At 38.4% G+C, this 13,409-nt stretch overlaps 1 long non-coding RNA gene and 1 other non-coding gene across 2 annotated transcripts in view; one reads left to right on the top strand and one right to left on the bottom strand.

Annotated features, from left to right (window-relative positions):
* Nucleotides 1-13,145, top strand: part of LOC113900427 — a 33,156-nt gene extending 20,011 nt beyond the window's left edge. Inside the window, exon 3 of the long non-coding RNA XR_003513138.1 lies at nt 13,036-13,145. This is a non-coding gene — a long non-coding RNA (uncharacterized LOC113900427). The remainder of the gene's footprint in view (nt 1-13,035) is intronic.
* TRNAC-ACA lies at nt 126-197 on the bottom strand. The gene has a single exon. It is a non-coding gene; the product is annotated as a tRNA-Cys (tRNA).
* Nucleotides 13,146-13,409: the final 264 nt, after the last annotated feature.

Below are 13,409 nucleotides of genomic sequence, written 5' to 3'. Positions count from 1 at the left end.
GAAGTCGCTCAGTTGTGTCCGACTCTTTGCGACCCCATGGACTGTAGCCTACCATGCTCCTCCATCCATGGGATTTTCCAGGCAAGAGTACTGGAGTGGATTGCCATTTCCTTCTCCAGAGGACCTTCCCAACCCAGGGATCGAACCTGGGTCTCCTGCATTGTAGGCAGACGCTTTACCGTCTGAGCCACAAGGGAAGTCCTTAGAGAAGTCGGAGAGTGAAGGATGAACTTGTAAAGACAGTGGGTTAGGGCACCTGCACTCACTCTAGGACCCTAGAAAAGGGCTGCTTGCTTGTGATTTGAACATTCCTGCAATCCAGAGGGATGTCCTAGCCCCATCAGAAAATTGCTCAAAATATACTCATCTGATGGGGTTGCTTTATGAGTGGCAGTCTTGCACTCTAACAAAGGTTACACATATGGCTTACTCTGAAAGAGGCCCCCGGGTTGTTTACGACTCTTTGGAAGGCCTTTCTTTCTGCTTTTTACTTAGCATTTTCAGAGTGACTCACCAAAACATCTTGGACCAGAAATGAAATTTGAAAAACGTCTTCTCCTCTAAGTTCTGAAGAGTTTTTTTGCACCGTTAGCATATAAAAGAGCATATAAAAGTGGGTTAATGGCTGAATTAAGCTGTGCCAGCCAGGCAGATATTGTCTGCATTTGAGGAGGAAGCGTCCACCCACTGTTTACGATTGTGCTTGTCTGCGATATGCTTGCAATTATGTAGAGGATCCAACAACAAAAGAAAATAAAAGTCACCAGAAGTAGATGAAAGGTGCCCTGGTACTCAGGAGCAGGGCGGTTGCACATTTCAAAATGTCTTGTTTTCTGCTCCATGGAGAAAAGGAGCTGAGTACGTATAAAGTGTCAGCCGTTCCCAGTGACTAAGTACTGTTCCTATTTGCAGCTGTTTCTCTTGAGATCCTCAAATATTTTTAGAATCTTCTTGGCTCTTCTCTACAGAGAAGGCTGTACTTGGCTTCACCTTTCTCTGCAACTGACTTTCAAAGTCATGTAGCCAATTGGCTTGATCCCTAGCTACTTCTGTTGTTGAAATATAACACAAGGTGCCAACACACAGGTAGTGAACAAGAAGAGTGGAACTTTTTAAGCCTGAGCATGGGTTAGCCTCAGTGCCCAGTGTTGCAAGTAGCTGGCCAGAATTCAGAAGGCTACTATCTAACAAGGAGGAAACCTTGAAAAAGCAACTTAAATTTGATCCAGATCCCAGTGCTAATACTTGTTTTGTTCTGCATGCTGTGTCAGACTGTTCTGCTGTGCGTCTATCTGTACACACTGTAGCCGATGCATATGCTCAAGGTGTGCAGGAGGCCAAAAACAATTGCCCAGATAGACAAAGTGAAGGCAGTAGGCTGAGTTCTAACTGCTAGCATAGCATTTATAATTACTGTGATCCTGTAGTAAAGCTGAATTCAAGACAAAAACTACGCTAAAAATGTTTGTATCAAGATTAGTGACTCTTGATTATTATACAATGTCTTAATGCAGTGTTACAGATTCCAACCTCAAATGTATTCATTGCCCTCTGGAAGAATTAGATACCATTTTTCAGAGAGTAATTTGACTTTAATACAGAAATGGCTTTTGTAGACAGTTTATTCATTTATTCAATATCTTTAGCACCTTTCAGTGGTGGGAGCTGAAGTATCCCCTAAGCTATTCAATTATCTTTTAGAATAAACAAATATATGAACACCTTAACAGCAAATATCAGTGCAGGAAAATCTACACAATCAACGCTTTTTTAAGCCAGAAATAATAACCGCACTGCAAGGATACAATATCCTTGTATATAAGAACATGGGGAAATAAAGATACTTTAAAAAACAGAAAATAAATAACGGGAAAGAAAAGCATTCAGGATCACTCTTTTTTAGTATTGTATGTACTCATGAAATAAAGACATTTATTTAATGAAGTATCGGCTTCCCAGGTCACACTAGTGGTAAAGAACCCATTGGCCAATGCAGGAGACATAAGAGACATGGGTTTGATCCCTGGGTTGGGACCATCCCCTGGAGGAGGGCATGGCAACCCACTCCAGTGTTTTTTCCTGGAGAATTCCACGGACAAAGGAGCGTGGCAGGCTACGCACAGAATTGGACATGACTGAAGCTACTTACCATGCACACATAGATAGTTTGAAGTATAGGACCAGCCATAGCACTAAAATCTGCAGAGAATAATCTTGGCATGATTACTCCCTTTTTCCTTTCGCCTTCTTTTCTTTCTTTTATCTACTTCTGTATTCTTTTCCTTTCAGGTTCTTCCTTGATTGTGGTTCTTTTCACTTCTACTATTACTTCCCCTTGTTAAATTTTCTTTTTTTCTTTTCTCCCCTTGACTTTTCTTCTCTTTCTCCATCACATTTCGTAAATATGAAATTTACGTATTGCAGAGAGTCAGACATGACTGAAGCAACTTAACACACACGCACATGCACTATTATTAGCTATTTCATTAGATTTTAAACATATATTATTTATTAAGCATTTCAATAAAAAGCTTTTCGAAACCCAGTCCTATAACAAATTAAAAATGAAACTCATCAAGAGATTGATTTTTTCCTGCCTCTTTCTCATTTTACATAATGTTTACAAATGATTCCACATTTCTTATTGAAATACCACAAGATAAAAATAAAAAGAAAATATAAAATTACTATCTAATCAAAATTCATTAAAATGAAAACTTAAATCACATAGTTCCAGTGATATTGTTTCTCACAACCGGCAAAATATTTGTGCATATTTGTCACCCTTGGTTCATAAGAAATATGGGCATTATAGAATAAAAACACTTGGTGACAGAAAATATAGTAATCATAAGAAAGTTTCCTAGGAAAAAGGGTGCCTCCAGATCAAAGAAAAATATTTGAGATACTAGCAAAGCATGGTAACTTCAAAGGTTGTTCTCTGCACAGCTGTGAATCTGCTTTAGGTATAAAGCTTGCAAAAACTTGAACATCCTGAAAACATTCCAGATTAACTTCCCAGTTTGACAGAAAACAATTAAGGGTCCAGAAAGAGAGAGTAGTTTGAAACCTAAAGCCCAGAAATTCATTTTAGAATATTTTTGTCTTGCTGAATCTTCTCAGATAAAATCATGACTGGACACAGCTAACATTTCATTTAGGAACTGAGTTTAAGTAACTACTGAAGTGCAGATGAAGGGAGAATGACAGTCTGGGAGATGGAGTCTAATTTGGGACTGCATTAAACACCAAAGATTATTCCAGTATTACCTGATGTTCTTTCCTTTAGGATTTGTTACACAGGCAACTCACCATCTCTCCATTTCTTTCATTACTTTTGATCAAATGACATCAAGGCTGCTTCATTATCATCTTCCCTCCAACTGCTCATTTTCTGAGACTACTTCAAAATGCCCGAGGGACACCACCTTTGTTACAGACTAGGGTACAGATGAAGTATTGTTCAGAATTAATATTTCAGTACAAACATGATATACTTTTGGACTGAAGTGGAATGAATGTTAATTCCCCTTTGAACATTCAGTCAATTTCTCTCTTCTTTTGCTTTGTCTCAGTAATGCCATTTTTTCTTCTACAAATCTCAGAAGTTTTTGCCCATGCTCTGCCCAGCATGTACCTACTAAGATTTGCAAGCTTCTTTTTCTCTATAGATCCCTTTCCCTTCAAATGTAGTTTGGGTTTTACTATACTTTGGGGCTTTCTCCTCTTTTGCTCTCATAATGCAACCAAGTGTCCAACAGAAATTCATCAGTGAGGTGAATTGTCCTCATGGCTTATCCATGAGCACCAAGAATCTATCCCTGTTGCTTGTTGAGACCTTCTCTGTGCAGAGAAAACTTTAGAAGAGCACAGCCATGTTATACCCACCTGGGCATTAAAGAAGAGAATCAGGGCCACACTCCCGACAAGGTTCCAACTCCACTCCAAGCTCACTCCAGCTGAGATGATCCATTGGCATGTTTAAAATTCTGAGTCCCTTTCATTGTCAAGTAAATCCAGAACAGATTACATGACCTATTTTTGTGTTAATGTTTAATCCTCACAATACCCAAGGTAGGAAAAGCAAAGGTATAATCAATTAGTATCCCCTTTCAGAGATGTGAGCCATGGGAGGAAGTTGAGATTTAGGGTGCTTTTCAACATTACAAATGACTATCTAAAGCATCTGTATTTGTGACTATGCTTCAAGTGTTTTATCAGGGGAAAAGATTTGTGGATTGGATCTGGGGGATGATAATCATACTTACCTCATAGGGTTATAATAAGGATTAAATGAGATAATTCATGTAAAGCACTTAACACGGTGCCTGAGTTAGTACTCAGGGATGCTAGTAGTTACTGGTCATTGCTAGTAATAAGCGTGATGTCTATTAAGCTATACTTCTTTACAGTTCCTTTTGTATTAAGCAATACAAGTATCACGTAAAGGTAGGCAATGCTGTAAGTGTTTAAACTAAATAAGAAGTGATTTTTAAAAAGCATGTATTTTTTTCCACCCAAATTAATTTGGGGTTTTTTCAAACATGGAATTCCATGAAGAAAATAGGTTATCACTTTTAGGAACCTAATTTATGTTAAATTATTCTCAGTACTGTGCCCTCATACTTTGAGACAAAATATTGGAACTGAAGATGAACCAAAAAAAAGCACTAATAATAAGAAATTCTCACTTTTTCCTGTTATCTCACTTCTTTAATGTGAAGTCAGATAAGTACTGTCCTATTTTTCCATTCTGATAATGGTGAGAAGTCTTAAAAATCAATTAAATGTCCAACAAGCCACATTTATGGTATCTACTTACCCTGACAACTGGCAACTCTGATACTATTTTCTTTGGACTTGTGTTTGTTGTTTGTTTTCTATAAGTACTATAATTTAAGACCAAATGAATCTAATTTTAAATAATTTCCTCTCATCATTTGTGTGTTCCTTTAAAAACAAGTGAGAAACAGGCAGTCTAACACACTGATAGAGTAAAAATTGATACAACATATTTGAAGGTCAATTTAGCACTTTTTATTAAAATTTTAAATGTTTATACTCTCTGTTCTTGCAATTTTACCTCTAGGGGTTTCCCTTACAGAAATTTTTCCATAAGTACACAGAAACACATGTACTCGGATGTTCACTAAGCATTGTTTACAATGAAATAACACCGTCCCCAACTCCAAGACCATCAGTAAGGGGGCTGATTAAATACAATGTGATGCATTCAGACATAGACTACTATATAGCTGTTAAAAAGATAAACCTAAATATGCACTAAGACTATGGAGGAGTGGATGCAAAATCACTAAGAGTGGTTGTCTCCCTAGTAGAGGTCTTATGGAGGTTCTTTACTTATTTTCTTCTTTATATATTTTACTAACAGTGGAATTTTCAAAACAAGAATATATTGATTTTGTTATCAGGAATATATACAAATTTAAGTATATAATGAACACATATAAAAAACTCAAAGGAATATGGCAGGCAAACCAGAGTGGTTAGTTGAGATAAAGCAGAAATATCATCCCCTCTCCTCATTTCAAGTCCAGTGTGCTTTTTTAAAAAAAAGATCACTTATAGTTTTGCAGAAGCTACGTGTGTGTGCATGCTCGTTGTGTCTGACTCTTTGCAACCCCATGGACTGTAGCCTGCCAGGCTCCTCTCTCCATGGGATTTCCCAGGCAAGAATACTGGAGTGGGTTGCCATTTCCCCCTGCAGGGCATCTTCCCAACCCTGGGGTTAAACCTGAGTTTCTTGGATCTCTTGTATTGGCAGGCAGATTCTTTACCATAGTGCCACCTGCAGAAGCCATATAATGGCATCAGTGTGTCTATCTATGAAAGAGAACAATTAGATTTGATAAACTCTTTGTTCTTATGCAATGTGGCATTCTTTAGCACTCTAGGACTTCCCCTTCTTTTGCCCCCGCTGTCTCCTTTCTTAACGAATCGCCACCCCCACCCCTCATTGGGCACCCTCGACAACCATGGTGAATGAGCTTGTTCTCTCGAAGCCGGTCCAGCTGAAAATTAGTTGTTGTCTACACAGTAAGTCCTCTACATATGAACCTTTAAGTTGCATAGTTTCAGAGATGCAAACGTATTCCATCAATGTTAGGCGTGAGTGAATTACATCTCACCCATTGTTTTCTGTTGCTGATTATCCTTCAGCTCTACCATCTCCCACTTCCTTTCCTTCCTCCAGTCAGTAACTCTTCTTGCCTGTTCACTCAATGATCTCTCCTGTTTACCAGTTGTTGTACTGTACTACTGTTCTTTTCGAGGTACTATACTGTAAGATTAAAAATATTTTCTTTATTTTTGTGTTTACTGTTTATGTATTATTTGTGTGAAAAGTATTATAAACTATTACAGGACAGTACTATATAGCCAATTGTGTTAGTTGGTTACCTAGGCTAACTTTGTTGGACTTGTGAACAAACGATTTATGGAACACACTCTTGGAAAGGAACTTGTTCATATGTAGGAGAATTATCATAGTACTGTTTGTTGAAAAGGGTTCTGTGGACAAATCTGAGATGTAGGGTCATGATCAGGTAGAGATGTGGGTCACAAGGGAGGGCGTTCCCACTCATGTGTCTTGCATTTGTTAACTCAGCATAAGTATTATGATGAGTATCATCCCCAGAGCTACCATGATATTCTCACCTTTTCTTCAGGGTTTAGGACTCAGGACCTTAATAAGTTTGAAACCTGACAAAACAAAGAGCAAACCCCTAACTCATTACGCTTTTGTGTTCAGAGTAGTTATTTGCATCACTATTGTATTTAGTCACTCTAGTGGCTTTGAAAAGTATAGGAGGATTATCAGTTGCCCCAAATTGTCCTATCCCTTGGACAGGTTTGTTTTTCCTTGAGTATTAAGAACTTGTATAATTCTATTTTCTGTATTATCACAATGTCTTGGAGTAATAGAATAATAGATCTGTTTCATTCTTTTGCTATTGAGCATAACTATACTCAAACCAGCCCCAATCTTACTCTTTAATCTCCAGGAGGTTCTATACCTTTAAAATTCATCCTAGCTTTCTAAACTTTCTTCTGTCATATGTAGATCTACTAAGTTATTCAGTATTACCTTATTTTAAAGTCTATCATGCATTCCTATTAAAGTTATACTATTCAAATTAGAAAGTTTGTATATTTTATCTTATCAGTTGAATAAATATTCAAAAATGTTTTAGCAGTCAATGTTGCATTGAACCTCGCTAATGATAAATATTGTCCTTTTAATGATTCCTGAAAGTGTGAATCTTATTTGCCCAACTTAATAGCCAATGGAAATGTCTTTGAAAATCATGAATAGATGCACTAAAAGAATTTTTTTAAGTATAGGAGGAAAGGGACCAGGGATTATACACTAACTGCTGAGTCTGGGTTATTTTTGTATTGAACATTTTTCTTAGTATATAGCCATTGAGTTTCAAGAGAACCACAAGTTTGCAAAGAAGAGAATATAATTACAATTCGAACATTCCTGCTTACTTTTTGTATGGAAAGGTAAGAATGAAGCATCTCACTTTGAGTTCAGAATGAAAAATTGTTATTTCAATAGCTTATTTCCCAAAGCACACATATTTCCTGGGAGAGCTATACTTGGCTTTAAATTTCTTAACAGAATATTCTTACAAGTCTCTTCTTACAATTCTGACTCCGGATTCCTACATGGACTGTTTTAGGTCCATGGGTCAGTAAAAGACAAAAGTTGCCAATAAAATTTCTGAACTTCACTTTAACTGATCTGAGTCAGAGGACAAAGCTGGAAATGATTCTGAGGATTCTAGAGCATAAAGACAAGGATATATTTGGTACAAAGTGATGCTAGTTAAAAAGCCAGTAAATTTATCAGATCCCAACCAATTAATTCCTCTCCTATTTAATTTCCAATTAATTAACTCATTCCTCACTTTCTGTGGACCAGAAAACGTTTTATGAGTCAAAGATAACTTGTTATCTACTAATAAAGAAATACAAAAATATCATCCCCTTTAAAATTCTTTTCACATAGGACTAGATTCTGCAAAATATATTAAGAATTGGGACACTGATCTAATATTTTGCTTAAGTCAAAATCATATGGAACAAGAAGATATTTGAATTCTCTCTATTGTGCACATACATACACACACAAATACATACACACACAAATACATACACACATCTTTTTTTTTTACTAGAACTGAAATTGTAAGGCATTTATCATCTGACTTGGGTAAAATTATTCTTAATATTTTTACACATCTCCAAAGGAAATTCTTTTTCAAAAAGCTAACCCAGTTTATGTCTGCAAGAACTGGAGTACAAAATATAAAGTACATAGAGATGTTGTGTATTAGGAGTTGCTTTTTCCAAGTAATCTAAAGCTCAAACCATAAGGCTGATGCACAGTCAAATCCCTGCATTATGCTGCCTTTCTTCAAAACTTCAAACTTCATTGTGAAATAATTTCTAAAACAAACTGAGAAAGTGTGAAGCTACGTGTCCTGTCACACTTATTACACTGAGGACAGACACATGTGTTAGATATATTCTAGGGTAAAGAGGAGCAAGAACTGCATTCTTATGATTTTTTATAATAGACAATGATCCAGCTCACTTTAAATTTATTTTTAAAAAATTAACATAAAATTCATATACCATAAAGTCGCCCCTTTTAATACATACAGTTTAGTAGCTTTTTAAATATTTAAAATTGTGCACTATTACCACGATCTAATTCTAATACATTTTCATCCCCCTCAAAAGAAATCCCATGCCCACTCTCCCTCAGCTGCTGGCAACCAATAATCTGCTTTCTGTCTCTACAGATTTGCCTATTTTGGACATTTCACACAAATGGAATCATATAATATGTGGCCTTTGGTATCTGGCTTATTTTACTACAGTTCATTTCAGTCGCTCAGTCATGTCCGACTCTTCGTGACCCCATGAATTGCAGCACGCCAGGCGTCCGTGTCCACCACCAACTCCCCGAATCCACCCAAACCCATGTCCATCGAGTCGGTGATGCCATCCAGCCATCTCATCCTCTGTCATCCCCTTCTCCTCCTGCCCCCAATCCCTCCCAGCATCAGGGTCTTTTCCAATGAGTCAACTCTTCGCTTGAGGTGGCCAAAGTATTGGGGTTTCAGCTTTAGCATCATTCCTTCCAAAGAACACCCAGGACTGATCTCCTTTAGAATGGACTGGTTGGATTTTACTTAGCATAATGTTTTCAAGGTTTATCCATGTTGTAGGAGTATCAACACTGCATTGCTTTTTATAGCTAAATTTCTTTGCATGGATGAATATACCATATTTTGTTTATCCGCTCATCAACTGATGGACAGTTGGATAGTTTCTGCCTCTTGGCTATGTGAAAAGTGCTGCTATGAATATTCAAGTACAAGCACTTATCTGAGTATCTGTTTTTAGTTCTTTTGGAAATAAACCCAGAAGTAGTATGGCAATTTTTTGTTTAACTTTTTGAGGAACTGCTAAACTGTTTTCCGCAGCACCTGGATCACTTTGTATATTTAATATAATATAATATATTATATAATATATATCACATTTATATTACCAGTGTATGGGGTTTCCAAGTTCTCCACATTCTTGTCAACAATTGTTGATTGTCTTTTTTGATTAAAGCTCTCCTACTGGGTAGAAAGTAATATCTCTGTAGTTTTGACTTTCATATCCCTGATGACTAATGATAATGAGCATCTTTTCATGTGTTTATTGGCCCTTTGTATATCTTCTTTGGAGAGATGTCTATCTAAATCCTTTGCCCACTTTGTACTTGTGTAACTTGCTTTTTTATTGTTATGATTTCATTTTGTGAGTTTGTCAAAAGCCAGACCCACACATCATCATTATTTAAGAATAAAGGAGGACTTCCCAGGTGGTCACAGGACTGGAAAAGGTCGATTTTCATTCCAATCCCAAAGAAAAGCAATGCCAAAGAATGCTCAAACTACAGCACAATTGCACTTATCTCACGCACTAGTAAAGTAATGCTCAAAATTCTCTAAGCCAGGCTTCAGCAATACATGAACTATGAACTTCTTGATGTTCAAGCTGGTTTTAGAAAAGGCAGAGGAACCAGAGATCAAATTGCCAACATCCGCTGGATCATGGAAAACGCAAGAGAGTTCCAAAAAAAATCTGCTTTATTGACTATGCCAAAGCCTTTGACTGTGTGGATCACAATAAACTGTGGAAAATTCTGAAAGAGATGGGAATACCAGATGACCTGACCTGCCTCTTGAGAAACATGTATGCAGGTCAGGAAGCAACAGTTAGAACTGGACATGGAACAACAGACTGGTTCCAAATAGGAAAAGGAGTATGTCAAGGCTGCATATTGTCACCCTGCTTATTTAAGTTCTATGCAGAGTACATCATGAGAAACACTGGGCTAAAAGAAGCACGAGCTGGAATCAAGATTGCCAGGAGATATATCAATAACCTCAGATATGCAGATGACACTACCCTTATGTCAGAAAGTGAAGAAGAACTATAAAGCCTCTTGATGAAAGTGAAAGAGGAGAATGAAAAAGTTGGCTTAAAGCTCAACATTCAGAAAACTAAGATCGTGGCATCTGGTCCCATCACTTCATGGGAAATAGATGGGGAAACAGTGGAAACAGTGGCAGACTTTATTTTGGGGGGCTCCAAAATCACTGCAGATGGTGGTTACAGCCATGGAATTAAAAGACACTTACTTCTTGGAAGGAAAGTTATGGCCAACCTAGATAGCATACTCAAAAGCAGAGACATTACTTTGCCAACAAAGGTCCGTCTAGTCAAGGCTATGGTGTTTCCAGTAGTCATGTATGGATGTGAGAGTTGAACTATAAAGAAAGCTGAGCACTGAAGAATTGATGCTTCTGAACTGTGGTGTTGGAGAAGACTCTTGAGGGTTCCTTGGACTGCAAGGAGATCCCACCAGTCCATCCTAAAGGAGATTAGTCCTGGGTGTTCATTGGAAGGACTGATGCTGAAGCTGAAACTCCAGTACTTTGGCCACCTCATGCGAAGAGTTGACTCATTGGAAAAGACCCTGATGCTGGGAGGGGTTGGGGGCAGAAAGAGAAGGGGACAACAGAGGACGAGATGGCTGGATGGAATCACTGACTTGATGGACATGAGTTTGGGTAAACTCTGGGAGTTGGTGATGGACAGGGAGGCCTGGCGTGCTGCAATTCATGGGGTCGCAAAGAGTTGGACGGTTGGACATGACTGAGTGACTGAACTGAACTGACTCCCAGGTCATCCAGTGGTTAAGAATCTGCCTGCCAGTACAGGGGACATGGGTTTGATCCCTGTTCCTGGAAGATTCCACATGCCTGGGGGCAACTAAGCCCATGCTCCACAACTACTGAGCCTGCGTGCTGCAACAAGAGAAGCCACCATCCCCCCTCCTCCCTCCCTGCACCACAACTAGAGATTGCTCCAGCCCAGTAAAGAAAACTCGTGCAGCCAAAACCAACCAAAGGAAAAAGAAAATAGAATAAAGGAAACTATTATCAGATTTCAATCAGATCAGATCAGATCAGATCAGTCGCTGAGTCGTGTCCGACTCTTTGCGACCTCGTGAAGAGATACTCCACGCCCGAGGTGAGAGAAACCCAAGTAAGATGGTAGGTGTTGCAAGAGGGCATCAGAGGACAAACACACTGAAACCATACTCACAGAAAACTAGTCAATCCAATCACACTAGGACCACAGCCTTGTCTAACTCAATGAAACTAAGCCATGCCCGTGGGGCAACCGAAGACGGGCGGGTCATGGTGGAGAGATTTGACAGAATGTGGTCCACTGGAGAAGGGAATGGCAAACCACTTCAGTATTCTTGCCTTGAGAACCCCATGAACAGTATGAAAAGGCAAAATGATAGGATACTGAAAGAGAAACTCCCCAGGACAGTAGGTGCCCAATATGCTACTGGAGATCAGTGGAGAAATAACTCCAGAAAGAATAAAGGGATGGAGCCAAAGCAAAAACAATACCCACCCGTGGATGTGACTGGTGATAGAAGCAAGGTCCGATGCTGTAAAGAGCAATATTGCGTAGGAACCTGGAATGTCAGGTCCATGAATCAAGGCAAATTGGAAGTGGTCAAACAGGAGATGGCAAGAGTGAAAGTCGACATTCTAGGAATCAGCGAACTGAAATGGACTGGAATGGGTGAATTTAACTCAGATGACCATTATATCTACTGTGGGCAGGAATCCCTCAGAAAAAATAGAGTGGCCATCATGGTCAACAAAAGAGTCCAAAATGCAGTACTTGGATGCAATCTCAAAAACGACAGAATGATCTCTGTTCATTTCCAAGGCAAACCATTCAATATCACAGTAATCCAAGTCTATGCCCCAACCAGTGACACTGAAGAAGCTGAAGTTGAACGGTTCTATGAAGACCTACAAGACCTTTTAGAACTAACACCCAAAAAGGATGTCCTTTTCATTATAGGGGACTGGAATGCAAAAGTAGGAAGACAAGAAACACCTGGAGTAACAGGCAAATTTGGCCTTGGAATACGGAATGAAGTTGGGCAAAGACTGATAGAGTTTTGCCAAGAAAATGCACTGGTCATAACAAACACCCTCTTCCAACAACACAAGAGAAGACTCTACACATGGACATCACCACATGGTCAACACTGAAATCAGACTGATTATATTCTTTGCAGCCAAAGATGGAGAAGCTCTATACAGTCAGCAAAAACAAGACCAGGAGCTGACTGTGGCTCAGATTATGAACTCCTTATTGCCAAATTCAGACTGAAATTGAAGAAAGTAGGGAAAATCACTAGATCATTCAGGTATGACCTAAATCAGATTTCAATAGGGGGAAAAAAATCCAAATTTTCTTTCATCATAGAAAAAGATATACTTATTAGATTTCCTTTTTAAATACACAGTAAAATGACTCAATTTTTAATATTTTTGTCAGTGAAAATATTTAGATAGTGCAATTTTACTTGTAATATGTGAATTAACAATATCTCTCTTACAGGGTTATTGCAAGAACTAAATGAAATGTAAAGGAAATCATACACTGTGTGGCTTTTGGTGTCTGGCTTCGTGTATTTACTTCATCACGATATATCCTAGAGCTTCATATACTGTATGGTATGTAATAAGCACTCAATAACAGAGTGAATTTGAGAGTATCTTATAGAGTCCCACAAGCACATCAGTAAATACGTTTCTCCCCTTCAGGAAACTTGAAGGAAGAAACAATAACTACACCAGCAGTCCCTCTTGAACTAGCAACATTGTGGTACACTTTGAGTTGAGTCACTTGTCACCTAAATACTCTGAGATTTATGGAGTGTTTTAAAGGATATGAATGCTAGAACTCCACCTTTCTTCAAAGAAAAATTAATG

This window comes from Bos indicus x Bos taurus, chromosome 10, assembly GCF_003369695.1.
Source record: "Bos indicus x Bos taurus breed Angus x Brahman F1 hybrid chromosome 10, Bos_hybrid_MaternalHap_v2.0, whole genome shotgun sequence".
Classification (NCBI taxonomy): Eukaryota; Metazoa; Chordata; class Mammalia; order Artiodactyla; family Bovidae; genus Bos; species Bos indicus x Bos taurus.
The sequence above is the reverse complement of the archived record's forward strand: the minus strand, read 5'-3'. Positions and strand labels throughout refer to the sequence as shown.